An 18526-nucleotide genomic window follows, 5' to 3' on the forward strand; every position below is an offset into this window, starting at 1 on the left:
TCTGAGGCTTAGAGAAGCTAAACAGCATGTCCAAACATCCCACAGCTAGAAGGCAACAGAGTCAGAGGAAACCTTGCTTAAAGGCCACCCTTGTTCTTCAGGGCGAGGCATCTATGATCGTGATGTTGGCCTTGATTCTTGGTGAGAACGTGCTCTGTCTTCTGAATTCAAGAACTTCTAATGTTATAAAGCATTTGTAAAAGTCTTGCCCTGAGTCCTTGGTACCAATTAAATTAAAATTGAAGTGTTTGATTAACTGAAATACGTTATTCTTGACAGGACGAGGTGAGGTTTTCATACTTGGCATCCTTCCTGCTTTCTTTTGGAGTATCTACCTCTTTAATACCATCTTATTGTATATTTAGAATTTTCCTCTCTCCCTAAGTCTGTATTTTCTATTGGTCCTTGAACCACGTGGGGTAAGGGGTTTTCCTTCCTCACCCAGCGTGGTTGAGGAGTGTGTGAACGTGGAAGAGTGTTTTGTAGTGTATATTCGGTAATGATAATTAGCCACAGGTCCTCCATCATTCACATATATGCCACCTGCATGGGAGGCAGGATAGCCGCGTCCCGAGGGCCACCGCTGGGGATAGCTGCCTACAGTGAAATCCCACAAGATCCCCGAACCTGCCCAGATGAGACACTGCTCCTCCCTGTGCTCAGTTTCCCCACACCAAAACCATGTAAAGAAAGAACGTCCCTCGGAGAGGGAGTTGTTGCCACGATGTCCCAGGGCCTGGCACAGAATGTGGTTGGCTATGGTTACTTCTATACCAGTGAAGAGAAAGAAAAATTGGTGATGGAGTCAAGACAGACGGGGACAAAGAGAAGATTGAGAAAAGTAGCTTAGGGGATGCAATAAAGTAGTTGAATGAGGCAAGACCCGTTCGAGAGTTCTGAAACCGCAGAGGATTTTCAGAGGCGCACGGAACAGATCTCGGAATTCCCGGTGGAGGGCCGTTTGTTATTCCTCTCGCGTTCCTGGTGGCGTCTCCAGCAGGCATTTGGGAAAATTCACTGGTCAGGATGGCACAGAGAAAATGATACGCACTGGGAGATAGCCATTATGATTCCACGTAACGAGTGCAAGAGGGGAAAACAAGGCCGGAAGGGACGTTTGGTAAAGTAACAGAGGTTCAGAGCATGAATAACTTGGGGAGAGAACAGATGAAGTGTCCTTGGCCAGGGTAGTGAGAGTAGCCCTGGAAAGTTCAAGTCCAGCTGTGAGTTATGTTGTAAGCATAATAATGGATGTAATAATAGTTGCCATTAATTGAACACTTATTATGTGACAAACTGTATTTTTTGAAGATTTTATTTATTTGAGAAAGGGGGTAGGGGGCACAATCAGGGACAAGGAGCAGGGAAAGAGGGAGAAGCAAACTCCCTGCTGAGCAGGGATCCCCATGCAGACTCAATCCCAGGACCCCGAGATCATGACCTGAGCCCAAGGCAGATGCTTAACTGGCTGAGCCACCCAGGCATCCCTGTGCTAACCTCTTAGAAGGTTTCCTAGTGAGGCTTCCCCCCTTCCACAGACAAGGCACCTAAAGCTAGATGAGATTAGTGACTAATTGAGCAGCAGCCTGTGAGTTTCAAACATCAGACTGTGTGGCTTCAGAGCCTGTGCTCTGAACTCCCGTGGTCACTGTGGAGGAGAAGGAGGGGGCGTCTCTGGAGGAGCCACCTCATCTCTGCATCTCAGGAAGGATTCAGAACATTTACTTCCAAGTTTGTGCGCTACAGCTGCTTGGCAGCAAGGCGGCTGGAGTCCTTTCCATGAGAATGTGCTAATGGCAGGAGGCCTGGGGCTGTGTTCCTAGGCCTCAGGCTGTCCCCCAGACTAGAAGGTGCTGGAGTTTGTGGGAGCTATAGAAGAGGGAACAGTGTCAGTTGAATAGAAGCATTAGGAATAAGAATCATAAAAGCGTAAATCACCCGAAGATTTGGAAGACACTTGCTGGAAAAATCTCTGTGTCACTTAAGGATACAAGAAAAATGTTCTCAGAGGTTCTGCATTTGGGGACAGAATGCTATCTTCCAAACAACTCCACAGAGGTCATTTTAAATACAGAAACCATGGGAAGGGTTGTTGGTCCGTCTTTTTTCCTGATCCCCTTCTTTTGGCACTAGAAGGGTCCCCATGCATCTCAGGTGGCTGGGCTCTGTCTAATTTATAACCCTTGCCCTGGCTTAATTATTGATCTGCCCCTCTAACTCCCCAGTCTGAAGAATAAATGATATACCCACCCTAGGTCACAATGAGAAGGGAAGCACCACACCCCAGGTAAGACCCGAGTTTGCTTGGACACAATAAGCCTGGGTACAGGTCTGAGACTGTTCCCAAGCAGGTCAATCCACAAATCCTTCCCCAGAATGGAATTGTGGACAATGAGAAAGAGAAGTGCTTTGAACTTGTGGCTACTATTTTGTAAAATATATGCTTGGAGCCAGTGGTGACTGCAGAGAGTAAGTGTCCCCAGAGAGTGGAGGAGGGTAGGTCCGCATACAGAGGAAAGTAGCTGAGAGACTGAGAGATGACAGAGGGAGAGCAGGAGAGAGGGAGAGAGAGGACCCTAACCTAACCTGTCCCAGACCCGAACCTGTCCCCAAACCCTGGGAACATAACAGCCCCCTCTATCCCTGTAGCCATGCTAGAACCCTAAAACACGTGGTTAGGTGAGTCAGTAAGTCTGTTTCATTTTTTACTTGCTCAACTGGATTTCTGCTGCTTGCAAAAGAGAAAAACCTGAGAAATTTGAAAGGGAACCAACAACTTTCAGGTTCCTGCCAAAGGCAAGAACTTGTGCTGATGACTTGACATGGTTTATGTCATTTAATCTTGGCAAACGTCATGCCAGGCTGGGATCATTAGCCCCCTTGCATAAATGAAAAACCCGAGGTTCAGACACCGATGACTTGTTCAAGGTCAAGCACAGCCAGCAAGAGCCTCAGCAGGAGGTGCTGGTGATGAATGCAGAGCCCATGCCTGCTTATCACACTGTGTGGACCTGCTTGGCTGGTGGGAGGCCACACCACTGCTCCCTCGATCTCCCTCCTGGAGCTGTGAGTCCCCACCCTGCAGCCCCAAACCTACATGCCTACACCATTGTTTTCTTTAGTGATCTCTTTCTCCATAAGTAAAGCATGCCTGGGGTTTACCCATGACTTGACCTTAAACATATCAATGAATACGATTGATCCTCAGCTGTTGTGGAGTACCCTGAAAACTTAAAGCACAAGATTGAAGTGAACATTGAATTGTTGAAAGAAAAATGCTTGGTAAATTGCAAAATACTTCGTCTGTTGCTTGGTTTTCATTTTCCTCTTAAATCTGAGTCAAACTTTTCTGAACAAATTCTTAACTCCCTCTGAGGCAGGCAGATAAATTCATGTACCAGGCAGACCTGATCAGGTCCAAGGGGTTTTCCAGCTTGCAGAACTTTCCGCGCTACAGCTGGGAAGTTCCAGAAAAACCAGATGATTGGTTACCTGCTGGGCACTGACCCACCCCAGGAATTCACCTGCTGTGTTCATTGCCTAAATCTGTCTTCCTTCCAAGAAGTTAGGATTCTTTGATAAGAGGAACTGTACCTTATTCAACTCTGGGTCCTTCTCCCCTTAGCACAGACTTGACATTTGTTGCCTTAAGCACTGACTCATGAATAAATGACTAAATGAACAATGCTGACAGTTGTGCACATAAGCTATCGTATTTCTTTTTAAAGGCATTGGCCCAGAGGAGCCTAGACTTGAGGGAGGGATTCATAGCACACACCGAAATTCAGGAAACACTTCAGACACGTGGAAGGTACGTGGGGAAGATGCCCCTTTCCCAGAATTTTCCCCACTCTCAACTTAATTGTTGTATGACCTTGGACAAGTCACATCATTCCCTCATTTATTTACTCAATAACTATGTATTGGATACCAATGTGGCTAAGCACCGCTTCCTCAGTTTCCTCACTTATAAAATGGAATAATAACACCTGCCAACAGGATGAGTACAGAAATTCCATGAGGTCATGTTTGTGTAGGGCCCAGAGAAGCCACGGAGATGATGACAATGATGAGATCTGCTACCTACAACCTCTACTCTCGAAAAAGCTCCGGTCATGCCCACCGTGTCTTGAATTGCAAAAACGTCCCCTTGTATTACCTTTTGACATTGCCAATGGCTCCTCTAGGAGTTCCTATGAAGTGGTGCTTGGGCTTCTAGAACCCGCGGTGAGGCAAGGAGGAGACTGGCCTCAAAAGCTCTGGTTTTCCAAATTGCATGGCTTAAGCATTGTCACCGGGAAAGGGAGAAGGGAGCCTGCACTTCTCGCAGCCTAACTGACTCTGAAAGATCCAGTCCAGACTTCTGTTCAGATCACATCACATCATCTGCCCACTGAAACGGGACGGGACAGACCTGGAGAGGCAGAGGCCTCCACTCGCCAGCAAACCATCACTTTATATGGCCATCACTCCAGCATTTAGGTTCCGAACAAAGACACAAGGCACAACCAAGACAGACACAGAGCTATAACTGTCCCATGGTAGGTAAGTGTCTGGGAACGACAATGATGATCTTCAGTCTACCCTCCATGTGTAAATATCCAGAGCCTAAACAAAATGGGTTGCGTACTTTTTAAGGAAAGGATGAGCCTTTGGGAATGTGGCTCAGGAAGTGTCTGGTTCATCCACTTCTGAGGCCCTCATGGTAAGCACTGGAAAGATAAGAGACATTTTCTCAACCACTGGACCAATACAGTGTTCTTAGAAACCCATGCACTGAATTCTCAACTTGTTCCAAATCCCCAGCACAATTACAAAGGGATACCACAATAGGAGAAATCTGTGTAGTAATAATAAAAAACATTGTTCCTAGGTGAAGAGTGCTACCCAAATTGTACAGTTTGGGACAGCAGATACCTTGAGGAACAGCTTACCCATGTAGAGAATGAGACTTAAGTTGAGTTTTTAGGCCAGGAGTAATTTCTGAACCACCACTCTGAGGTATAGGATTTGGAACTAGTACGGATCTACTCGGCGCGCTCTAGTTTTAGGGAAAGGTTGTTTGGAGAAAATGATTCAAAATGACCAGGCAACAGGGAGGGTGGCAGTGGGCAGACTCCGTCCCACCATTCCCGTAGGAGGGTGCCTCGGGATGGTAATGCTGGCAAACAGGGGTGCCACTGGTGTCCAAGCCCCACTTCCAACCGCCAGCCACGACCTGCAAGGCACCGCAGTAAAAAGCAGGGGTGGCCCATATCCCGCTAAGTCAGAAAAGTCACCTTGCCAATGAGTAAGCACCTTCCTTCCTCCTCACCAAAGGCTGCCTCTCTTCTGACCTCTGGATAATTGCTCAGCTCAAGCAACATTTGTGGGAGGGCAGGAGAAGAAATTCTCAGGAAAGCAAAGCATATCACCAACATACTCTTCCGTACAGAGAAGAGCACCTGTCATCATCTAGCCAACCTAGAAATAAATCGAGATCTGAAACTCAGCCAGGAAACGATGAAGGAAGTGCCCATGAGCCATGACACCAGCAAGTGCTGGAGTATCTTCTCCTAGCTGTTGTTGGACACACACAGGGCCCACCGAAGGGCATGGAAATGGTGCCGTGAGACACCAGGAGAGCACGTGGCAACTGTGCCCAGGGAACTGCCGGCCCGTCTCATTTGGGTCTTGACCAGATGCTCAGGGGGATCTAACTTTCTGGGTAGCCAATTGTGGATAGCATATTCCAGGCGGGAAAGAGGCCAAGAGACTTCCAAATATTCCAAGTGCATGTTCCGAGAACACAGAAAATGTCAAGATGAGGACTCCCGCTTCAGCTGGAATTTGAATGTCATTTGGCTTCCTGGAACTCCATATAGATGTGAGTAAAGGGGCTTAAGAACAGACACAAACCCACAAGGACAGAGACTCGGGGAGGAGACAAGAGGAACAACGTGGTGGAAGTTTGAAGGTGGAGAGTCGAGACATGACTTACCTAGCGGAAGAGAGCTGAACGCCATGTTGATGGTGGGGAACCCCTAAGAGCAACGTCAGTCACACCGCTGGACGTCAGGGACTTGGTGTTGGGAAGGAGGGTGCAGGGGAGACTGAAAGCAAAGTGGTAGCTATCATTTTGCCTACAAAGAAGTGAACTTGGACTCTTGACCTGTCCCTTGCTGCCAGAGATATGACTCGCACTCATCCCGACAGAAGCCTGACGTTTTATTCCCTGGCTATATCAAGTCCTCACTGGACTCTGGGATTCCAGACACAGCAGGGGTCAGGGAATTAGATGACCATCTACATGTCAAATGGTCAATGATACTCCCTCCACTAGCCAGCCTTTCTCATCTCAGGACCAAGAATACTGTCATCCAGCCTTATATAAATTTCAAATAAGAAAAGGAGGACTAATTTGGGGGAAACGGTCCAGCTTAAGAGAAAAGACCCATAGGAAACTACAATTGTGGGGAGCTGCCCTCTGATGAATTAACTTGGACAAATCACCCTGTCAAGTGAAGCCCACCAGTGAACCATCAGCCAGTCCTGTCCATATACACAGAGCTTCTAATCCTCTTTCTAGGGGCTCGCTCTGTAATGTGAATGGATTTCCTAGTGTCACCAGATGTTTGAGCAATTCAAGAGAGAAACCAAACTGACCAGCTAAGCAAGCAATCAACCAACAACAAACCAAAAGTCAACTAGGAGTGAGAAGCAGAGGGGAAATTTTTTACTTTAAAAATTTTTTAAAGATTTTCTATTTATTTATTTGACAGACAGAGATCACAAGTAGGCAGAGAGGCAGGCAGAGAGAGAGGAAGGGAAACAGGCTCCCCGCTGAGCAGAGAGCCCGATGCGGGCCTTGATCCCAGGACCCTGGGATCATGACCTGAGCCGAAGGCAGAGGCTTTAACCCACTGAGCCACCCAGGTGCCTGAGATTTTTTTATTTATTTAAGATTTTATTTATTCATTTGAGAGAGATACAGAGACATAGAGAGAGAGCACAAACAGGGGGAGAGGCAGAGGGAGAAGCAGACTCCCTGCTGAGTTGAAAGTCTGACATGGGGCTTGATCCCAGAACCTGGAGATCATGACCTGAGCTGAAGGAAGATGCTTAACCATTTGAGCCACCTGGGTGCCCCGAGGGGAGCATTTTTTTTTTTTTGAGAAAACCAAAATAGACTCACCAAAATAAAAGAGCTAGAATTTGTGAAATAAGGAGAGAGGTTTATAAAGCATGAATGTTCAGAGAAGAACAGAGAGTTCTTAGAAATTAAAAACATGACAGAAGAGATTAAAATGTCACGGGAAGGTTCAGGAAGATAAAGTGAAAGATCGGACTCAGAATACAGAACCAGTAGAAAAGGAGATGAGAAAAAAATAAGATAATTAGTTAAAAATGTATAGAATCAGTCTGGGGGCCCAATATTTGAAAAAAGGAGAGGGGAGAGGGGGTTCAGAATAAAGAAAATGAAGGGCAGAGGAGCAGAAGTTATCATAGAAATGATACAAGAAAAATTCTTAAAGCTGGACTCAAGTTAATAGCACCCATTAAGCGTGTAGCATAAAAATGCAAACCACTTCTTAGAAAAGTTAAGGCTACTGGGGGAAAAAAAAACACCTCAATATTGGCGGCAGAGTGGGTGAAAATTTTTTTTTTAAGATTTTATTTATTTATTTGACAGATGAAGATCACAAGCAGGCAGAGAGGCAGGCAGAGAGAGAAAAAGAGAGAGAGGAGGAGGAAGCAGGCTCCCTGCTGAGCAGAGAGCCCGATGCAGGGCACAATCCCTGGACTCTGGGATCATGTCCTGAGCCGAAGGCAGAGGCTTAATCCACTGAGCCACCCAGGTGGGTGCCCCGAGTGGGTGAAATGTATTGGTTGTCTCCAGAGGATCAGAAATGAGAAGGGAACCAGACTCTCCATAACAGCATGGAATGTAGGGCAGTGCCCTTGAAACTCTCCAGGAAAGTTGTGTCCATTCTGTAATCCTATACACATCCCACAACCCAATGCAAAGGTTGGGGGACAAAACCCTAAACACGTACATCCTTTTCCAGGAATTTGCTGGAAGGTGTGTTCTGCTAAAACAAGAGAGAAATACTGAGACAAAGGAAGACACGAGGTCCAGAAAAAGAAAATGAGGAAGGGAGTCCCCATGAGCATGGGGACAGGAGAACCCAGGACTGAGCCGCGTTGGGCAGTGAGGGAGGACCAGACAGATAGCAGCGGGTTCGGGCTGGGAGCAGGAGGAAGCATCTCTCAGAGAGATGGCACTTGAGAAGAGGAAGCCGGTAAGATCCCTGATGTGCTTGAATATTATATTGAGAAGAGATTAACACCTCTGTCAGAGAGTTTTCATATGAGTTAATGATAGGCATTATAAAAAACAAAGCACACAAAAAAATGAAACAATTCCTGAGACGTCATATAGGTAGGAAAGAAATACCATCACATGAGACTCTGCTGTAAGTAGTCTTTTGGGGGGCGAAATGACATGTCCATGGAATATTTGCTCTAACTGAACTTTTCACCGGGAAGGTGGAGGGAGAGAAGGCATTTGTTGCAGTGAAGGATGTGTAAGAGAATTAAATCCTCATGGTCTTCCACTGGAAGAAGTCCAGGGACAAGAAATAGTGGCAGACATGCATTGCCCAGAGCCTGGAGGTTAAATGCCAGAAGAAAGAGCTAACATCATTCTACGATTTTCCCTGGGGAAGCAGAAATCTGGAGTAAAGAGGGGAGAACAGTGTACTGTTCTTTTGGTTTCTTATTTTACTTTTTTTATGTACATCAACTTCGTGGTGTTATTGGACTGGTTGAGCTATGCACGACAATAATTTTGATGAAAATAAAAATTAAACATTTTCATTTATTTTTAACTTTATGGGAGTATTAATTGATATACCCAAACCTGCTCATGTCCTGTATACAACTTTGTGAATGTGGACACAGGCAGTAAATTTGGTGCAGCTAGACCTTAGGCTGGAGTGAGTGGAGGCATGGGGTTTTGGAAACAATAGATTGCCTGTAGTCGGCCACAAGGATCTGCTTTGATCCTGTCCCCATGCTACCATGATTTCTTCACTATTCCAGATGAGCTAGCTGAAATGGTGTGGAACAGTTGAGATGGATGGAAGGTGGCTCACACAGCTACCAACGCAAGGTACATTCCACAGCAGCGAACCCTTGGGATTTCATGAATTGTGGCAGTGACACAGGACTGTTGCTGGGAAGAAAAAAAAAAATCAAGTAATACAGAAACTAGGGTGAATGTCCTGGGTCTCCTGCCCTGGACCTACACTATCCTCCCCAGATGTCCGTTAACAATTCTGTGTCTAGCATGCCTTCCTTCCTTTCTCTCTCTCTCTCTCTTTCTCTTTCTTTCTTCCGAGTCAAGTGCCTTTATTTGGAATGCACAGATTCTGGGCTCTCGATGATCTCAATTGTAGGAAGCGCACTAAGTAAGGATGTGGAGATAGAAGCCAAAGGCGTGAAAGAAGAAGAAGGAGGTGGAAAGATGTTCATGAGGCTCCGCCGGCCTTCCCAGAGCAAGACCAGGGACCGGGCTGGATTGTTTAAATGTAGCAAAACTCGGATTCCGTGTCAGTGGCAGAGAAGAAGTGGCACAGACATTCCCCGTTCCTGGGGCTGGCACTCGAAGCGGGAAAACCGTTTCCATGGAGACCGGGACACTAGAGATGCTCTCTGAAATTGCTCCTTGGGGCTCAGCGACAAATAGAAACATTAGCATGCAGAGGCCTAAATATAGCTGCATTCAGGGTGATTCATCAAGCCCAAAACTTGGCTGGGACGTGGCTTTGGAACAAATGTACTGAGTAGGACCCAATGGCGTTTTTTAATATTTTACAGTGTTTACGCTACCATTAGAGGAAGTATCTAATGGAAAATTCTTGCATAAGTCACCATCACAGACCTGCCTGGGGATGGCAGGGTCCAACGAAGCCTTTTTTTTTTTTTTTTTTTTAATTGGATCAGAAAAGTCCCTTCACCACAGAGCTCCCCTTTAAGAGGACCCAACAGAAAAATGTCCTCTCCTGTCAGAGAGGAGACTATTGCCTGTAATTAGAAGAAACACATGGCCATGCTCCTTTCCTCCCTTCCTCTCTCTCTGCCAGGATTCCTGGGGACTGTAAATTTGCATATGCATTATTACACAGAAAATTCTGCTCTGTCTCAGCTCCTGCCCCAAAGTTGCACCTGCAAACTTGCACTCCATCATGGTACGGTCAGTTCACAGAACAGTCGGGTTCCCATCGGCACCCTCCTAAAGTCATTCATTCAGCAATTATTCACTGTGCTGCCACCTCCTTCCAGGCAGAACACAGCTAGATACAGAAGAAAATAAGATAAAAAAGGTCTCCAGAAGCTTCCATGCCAGTGGATGACAATCAGTCATCTGTCTGATTTGCAATTTCAGATTGTAATAAATGTTACGGAGGAAGTAAAACAAGGCAATACCAGACCAGAGAGAAAGCATGGGAGATGGAAGGTCAGGGGAGGTCTCTTGGAAGATTTGACCTCGGAAGTGAGACCTACGGACAAGCAGCCGAAGGGAAGAGCTTTTCAGGTAGAGGGAATGGCAAGTATGGAGGCTCAGAGGCTGAACCATGTTTGGTGAGTGAGCAGAGTGTGAGATGAGGCCAGAGAGATAGGCAGGGACTGGGTTACTAGGGCCTTGCAGGTTGTTCTAAGAAGTTTAATGATATTCCTCAGATGGAAGGTAAGTGATCACCTTCTGCTATTGGGTCACAGCTATTGGGTCACTGAATGACCTTCTAGCCTAAAACACCCACTATCAGGTGGGGAGAAACTATTTTTTCAGTTACCCAAGAGGGCCTTTGTTCTGCTGGGTGGGGTGGAGGCATGGAGGGAGCACTAGGCTGGGAGTTAGGAGCCCAGGCTAATCTTACCTTTACCACCAAGCAGCTGGGTTGGTTGGAAGTCATTGACCCATGGAGGACTTTGGACAAGTTCAGTCTGTTCTTGGTGGGGGGAAGGGAGGAAGAAGGGAAGAAGTTAGAATAGGCCAGGGTCTCTAACAAGTAAATTTCAACTTCTTCCAGGGGTGGGGGGTGGTTCTCTAGGCTCCCCTTCCCACAGTGTTGATGATGATGATGATGGTGATGATGGTGATGGTGATGATGACAATCTTTTTTTTTTTTTTTAAGATGATTTATTTATTTATTTGATAGAGAGAGACACCACAAGTAGGCAGAGACGCAGGCAGAGAGAGGGGGAAGTGGGCTTCCTACCAGGCAGAGAGCCCAATCCCAGGACCCTGAGATCATGACCTGAGCTGAAGGCAGAGGCTTAACCCACTGAGCCACCCAGCCACCCCGATGACAATCTTTATTAGGCATTTACCATGTGCTTGGAATTGTGCTAAGCATATGACCTCGTTCTCCTCTTTGGTGCCATGTTGGCTGGTTTATTGTACAAGCTGTCTCCATAGGGTACAAGCCTAAGGCAGCTCGACTGCTTCCCTCCACTGCTACCCACACACACTCTCTCAAGTGGTTCTTCTCTGCCCCTGGATGAATGTCAGGTAGTGTCCATGACTTTCCTGTCACTCTTTGCTAATTAACAGTCTCTTATCCAGGTTTCAAAAATTCTGGTCCAGGGTAATATCAGAAGCCCAAACGTTTCACTGGACCCCCTCCATGGGGTTCCATCTCGCTTTGTGGAGTTCACCTATTTTTCCCCAGGCCAAGGGTGCAGTTCTCTTGCCATGAAGCCCTCTATTTTGACCTCTTGGGGGGCTGGCTACTCCCCTACTTTTAGACTTTCCAGACTAGAGTTAAAACATGTTTCTACAGCCCTGAAAATCAAAGAAACACAAAACAACAAGCTGGTGAAATCATCCTCTCATCTCCCACTATTTGGCTTGAGAGGAGGGGCCATGGTGGCACAGAGTTGGAGGGCGGGCGGACGGCACAGCATTCTGACCTTTCCTTCTAGAGAAGTCTGTGTACAAGCTTCTTCAGCTTCCTAGCTCTTTTCCTTTATACTCTAGAGCTGATAGATGAGTTACATTTCATGATATGTTAACAAGTCCTGCAAGGAGTCAAGCACCTGGCTTTTGTTCCTTACCTTTAGGTCTCTGGTGCAGTCCAAAGCAGCAGGAAAATCTCATCCAATTTCCTGCTTCATTCACATAGGCTTTATGAGTTAACCCAAAATTTTACCTTGTAACACTGGGACTGCTATTATTCCCATTTTACAGATGCAGAAACTGAGGCTAAAGGTCTCTGTCTAATGAACAACACAGAAAGGGTGGATACAAGTCAGTCGTACCCTAGCGCCTATGCTCCTTGTCACTATGCCACACCACTTCTCATGCTGAGGGTGACTCCTCCCGTACCATGTACAGCATCCGGACGCTGGCAGGTGAAAAAAGCATTTTTCAGACAATATATTTAATCCTCTCCTAGAGAAGCAATGTTTGCACTTGTGCAGTGGATGACTAGTCCCTGAATGGCCCCTGACTCTGGGCTCTGTCTGCTCTGGACTTGCCAGCAAATAGGCCCTGAAACTGGGACCTTACAAGAAAGACCTCATCAGTCATTAGTCCAGAAACTCCAAAGAGTACCCAGGTCAAACCCATCCATCTTTTTTTCATGGACCAAGTGGTCTGAAGAAAAAATTCAGGCCCACATTTCCAAGATGACATGGGGCAATTTTCCATTCTGTCTTAAGTGGTCACTCTCCCCAGGAATGAATAGATTACTCCTTTGGAGGAAAAACAAACCAAAAACCAACAGTTTCAGTTGCATTTTCAGAATAAGGGCATTCAAGTTCATGGGGACGTGGCACTGAGTATTTGCAGGGTCATGGTTTTACAAGCTGAGTCCCAGGCTTTTGAAACTTCAATCGTTCCTCTCAAGACTCAAGAAGTGACTTACTTTGAGCTATACCTTATCACCCCTCTTGAGTCAGGGAAAAGGCCTACTTTACACACTGTTAGCATTTCAAAATAATATCCTACCAAGGAAAGTTTCCCAAAATACACAGGATTTTTTTTCATTATATTTTCTCCAATCAAAACAGCTATCAAGTGAGAACCTACAATATTTATATATAATTAAAAAAAAAGTCTGCAATTTCGGAAAGGTTGAAAATCTGTTTTATTATTATTTGAAGATTAATTTATTTATTTAGGAGAGGCAGAGGGAGTAGGAGGGGGAAACTCTCAGGCAGACTCCCTGCGGAGCACAGAACCAGATGCTGGGCTCAGTCTCCCCACCCTGAGACCATGACCTGAGCCGAAACCAAGAGACAGATGCTTAACCTACTGAGCCACCCAGGTGCCCCTGAAAATCTGTTTTAAAGTGCTATGCACCTCATTATTTAATTTTGATTTTTTCAAATATAGCAACAGGGCCATGCAAGGGTGCTTTGGGATGGAACCCCCTCCTCCTTTGGCAGAGTAGACATCCTAAACCATTAGCTCTAAGGTTACCAGACTTAGCAAGTGAACATTCAGGACACCCAGTTAAAATTGAGTTTTTAGTAAGTGAACAATTTTTTTTTTTTTAGTGTTAAGTATATTTTGTGCAATACTTGCAGTGTCCAGTCACACCCGTTAAGGTCCAAAGGGGACTCAGGTAAGGCATCTTGGACCTGGCTTGCCACTCACTGCTGGGGTTTGGTGTTTCCTTTTCAATGTAAAAACAGTTTCTTGGTACATCAGCCTCAGATGAGTCCACTCTGCTCCCAGGATGGCTAATGAAACAGAAACAAGACCCCTCAGTAATCACGTGTGAACAAGAACGATACACGAGTATCGTCCAAATCACTAAATCCCAAACAGCCCCGTCTCCCTGCTAATGGCAGTCACTTCTTTACCCATGACAGCTCCTGCCTCACTCGGGTCTGCCCTCCTTGAGGAGAAGACATATTGAGATGTCCAATCATAGAATAACACCATCTCCTTACAGCACCCAGTTCCGGGTAAAGCCTTGCTTCCTTAAACTCTCCCCACAAATCTCCTAACACAAGCCTAAACCTCTGAATCAGTTCTTTCTTTCTTTCTTTCTTTCTTTCTTTCTTTCTTTCTTTCTTTCTTTCTTTTCTTTCTTTCTTTTTTTTTTTAATATTTTATTTATTTATTTGAGAGAGAAAGCACACAATCTGGGGAGCAAAGAGGGAGAGAGAAGCAGGCTCCCCACTGAGCAGGGAGCCCAACACAAGGGTCGACTCCAGGAGGACCCCAAGATCATGACCTGAGCCGAAGGCAGATGCTTAACCAACTGAGCCACCCAGGTGCTCCTTAATCAGTCATTTCTAACATCCTCCTTCTAAGGTGCCCATGTGTCCTCACATTATGCCCTCTCCCTCACTTCTTGTGTAACAAACTCAAAGTACTTCACTACAGGTGTACTCCTGCTGGTCTCTGGCTTCAAGACATTGCCTGACATCCCAAATACATCAATTGGGACATGAGGGGATGGTGGGAAGATGTGGTTGTGTTGCTCCCACAGTTACCTGTCTGACGCAGTGAATGCCGGCAACGTTCCGGATATACCTGTTGGCTGGCAGCCCTCCGTCTGGATGCCCTCTGCCTGGACCTCGACACTGGAACATTCTTAACTTCCTCTTTCAGCTCATTAGCTCTTTGGGCAACTTGATTGGCTGATGTCTCTACATGTCTTCTGTTGTGGGCTTCCAATGTCCTGGAAACAGCCAGTGAAATGCTACAGTAGAAAGATTCTTGGAGTGGAGATGTTGACCAAACCTAACAATGACAAAGTCTCCATCACGGGGATGGCTCATCTAGCCAGAAGGAGAAGCGGGCTAAGAAGAGTGAATATGGAGGGTGTTCACGGTGCCCGCCTTGCTTCTTCCATCCGAGTTGCTGGCCTCCGGACCACAAGGACCGTCCACTGTCAGATCTCAAATCACTGTTACATGGCCTTCCACCATCTCCCAAAATCTGAACTGCTCTAAATGCTCTGGCTAACTACCTAATCACTATTTTTTTAAAAGAACATTTTATTATGTTAACCAAACCTCTACTCTGCAATTAACTCTAATTACACAAGCAATTAAATCGGGAGTAAGATTATTTTGCAGTTTAAAGCTATTTATGCCGACACTGGGATTTTTCTCTATCTAATTAATTCTTATTTCTTGGTTATAATTATTATTTAATTAACAGACTTTCTGACTTTACCCGCATGTTTTTTTCTTTGTTTTTTTTTTTTTTTTTTTGTGTGTGTGTGTGTGTGTTTTAAGCAATCATCTGTCCTCACACTCACACACCTGAGTACATCACGTCTGCTCTGCTCGAGCATCCCAAAGTGGGGACAGAAGACTCGGCCAATTCTGTCAAGCCACTTGGAAGTGAAACTTGGGTTGATTGATTTGTCACTCAAAGGTAGGGAGGAAATCATTCCAACACGTGCAGTAATATAATCTGTAGTGTATTAAGTACTCTGACTAATGGCCCTAATCGCTAGTATGAAATCTGGGGTCCTCAGTGGGGTGGTTCAGGGTCCTAGAACTATCTTTAGTGTTTGAGGCTATCCCACTGGGGGTGGTTTGTACACCCACGGTAAGTTCATACAGGCTGCCTCAATTTGTTTCTGGCTAGAGTCATAACAATTTAGGGCAAATCTATCAAAAATGACTTTATGAGAAGCAGTTGACTTGAGCTGATAACAAACTATGACTGGATGTTGATGAAGTCATAGGACTAAGTACCCATAAGAGGGCTCTTATGGGCTTGAAGAGATAGGGCCACATTAGTGGAGACAAATTTAGTAAGTGCTCCTTGGGGATGATATCCACGTGGTGACATCTTTTAAATGAAAGGATTTCTATGACTCTCACTGCAAAACAAAACAAAACAAAAAACTAAACAAAACTAGATGTATCAATGTCTAGGACCCGTGGAACATTTGAAGATGCCCCCAACCTGTCTTTAACTTGTGTTCAGGTGGAGCATCCCACCGCCCTCAGCCTCCCTGCCCCTCCCCCCGCCTCCATGGCTGTGGTTGTCCTTCCTGAGAATATATACCTTCATACCTTCTCCCTGCCCTTCTCTTCCCTGACTTTTTTCTATATGTCTGGACATTTGTGGGAGTGGAAGCAATTGCTAGGGCAGATGGGACCCATCTTCAACAACCAGACACATCTGTTCCAGTCCTGCACTGCAGACAGGAAAAACCCAGGGATGTCCCTTCTCCTGCAGTTCAGTCCCCACCCTCCTGCCCCAGAGATGTAGAAAGACTCCAAGCATTTCCAAAAGGTTTGGTCTTTTTGCATAGGACCCCTCATATGGAGATCTCAGTGTTTTGGTCCCTTACACATGACAAAAAGCCAATTTACTGCGTTGAAGACAAGGAAGCACTAGCATGGTTGGAAGGGGACAGTCTCTGTCCTTGTGGCAACCCCCATACCCCACTGCCCACACATGCACACCCAGCTCGTTTTATCCCCTAGCAAACGTGCCTGAGTGCCACCTACAAGATCATGGATCTGGACACACTTCATCTCAGGGAGTTACAGATTATTGATTTCTCCTGGAACATGGCTCCATTGCAAAATCTCTGTCCCCACTCACTTTGTGTTACCCCTCCTTTTATAAACCAAAGGAATAAAGTTAGGTTTTGGGAAATATTTCCATCAGGATGGTCACTCCAAAGAATAACCTCAGCTGGGCTCAGGGCTGGGGATTTTCACAGTCCTTCCCATCACCTGCCTCTTCTGTCCAAAAGGACGGAACAAATTTCTTACTTAATCCCTCTCTCTCAAAGCTATATGTAGGATTCTCATTGTCATATTTCTCCTTAAAACCCAGATAGAAGAAGGTCTGTCATTGACACATCTCAGTTGGAGGCAAAAAAATCATTATGTAGAAACCCTAAGAGTTAGAGTTTGTTTTTCTACAAATATCTTTATCTCATCTTCATTCTGAAAGCTATTTTAATTGGATACAGTCTTCTGGGTTAACTGATTATCTCTTTCAACATTTTAAGATGCTATCTAGTTGTCCTCTGTCTTTTGTGGCTTCTAGTACATGTCCAACATCATTCATTTGCTATTCTCCTATTTGTAATATGTCTTTTTTCCTCTGGACATTTTTTTTTACAATTTTCCCTTTATCTTTTGCCTTCAGCTCTTTGACATGACCTGCCTGGGGTGCCTTTATCTGTTGTTATGCTGACTCAGGTTTACGGAGACTTTTGGATCCCTAGGGTCATGTTTTCACCAAATTTAGGAATTGGTAACTTGGGAATCTTCTTGCAATATTTTTTCTGCCTACTGTCTCTTCTTCCTGTCCTCTGGGTCTCCAGTTACTCCTTTGTCAGACCATTTGATATTATCCTATAGGCCACCGAAACTTTGTTCTTCCCGTTTTCAGTCTTTTTACTCTCGCCAGTGTATGTTAATTCCAACACCTGGGCCATCTCAGGGTCTGTTTCCATTGACTAATTTTTTTTTCATGATATTGAGTCACAGGTTCCTTTGTCTTTGCTTGTCTAAGAAATTCTTACTGTTTTCTGGCCATCGTGGTGGATACATTATAGGAAGTCTGGGTTGTAGTCCTCTCTTTTAAAAGATGGAGGAGGGTTTGCTTTGGCATGAAGTTGAACTACTGACAGATGCCTATGATTCTGTCAAGGTTGATTTTATTCTCTATCTTTGTCCACGGTCCTAGGATGTGGTCCTTCCTTTAAGACCTTGTCTTTACTTCTAAAACCCTTTCCTTATAAGGGTCTCCACCAGATGTGTGGGAGTGCTCATGAGGTCTTTACACTCTGGGCTAGAAGTCAGGCCACTTTCTGATAAACCATGTGAACTCTTACCTATGCACGTGGAGGCCTGTCCTTGCCCAGAGAACCCGCCATGCAGACTTTTGGGGCCTTTCCTTTGAAGCTTGGGTCACTTAGTAGCACCAAATTATGATCTCTACCAACTCAGTTCAGGGAGATTTTTTTTTGTTCTTCTGATCCACCACCATGCATGGTGGCCCAGAGAGTGATCCCAGGCAAAAAGCCAAGGCAAACAGGGGTGTATCTAACACGTTTTCCTTTTTCCAAGGATTGCAATCTTGTACTGAGTATTGTCTAATGCCTAAAATCAGTAACTTCATGTGTTTTCTACAATTTTATGTTTGTTGGTGGTGGGAAGTCAAACCCAGTATCAGTTACTCTGTCATGACCAGAAATGGAAGGTTCCTCCTTGTTCTTCTTGATTTCATATCCAATCAGTCATAAAATCTGTAAGTCATTAGTGCTATATAATAATACTTCTGATATTCCACCTTTAGGGCACAAGATAGGATCATACCTTCCTACCCCCTTGAGTTGGTTATGGCTACCATGCCACTTGTTGAGGCTTAATGAAAGGAAGTAAAAGTGACCTATGTCTTTTCTAGGTATAAGCATTTAAAAACCAGTGTGCATTTCTCCATATTCCTGCCTCTGCAATTGGTCATATGTCACAAAATAGAAATGCTATCAGCCCATGTCTCTAAATGAATATACTGCAGAACAGAATCCCCTAAAAA

This window comes from Mustela putorius, unplaced genomic scaffold (assembly GCF_011764305.1).
Source record: "Mustela putorius furo isolate JIRA1106 unplaced genomic scaffold, ASM1176430v1.1 tig00000145_pilon_pilon_pilon, whole genome shotgun sequence".
Classification (NCBI taxonomy): domain Eukaryota; kingdom Metazoa; phylum Chordata; class Mammalia; order Carnivora; family Mustelidae; genus Mustela; species Mustela putorius.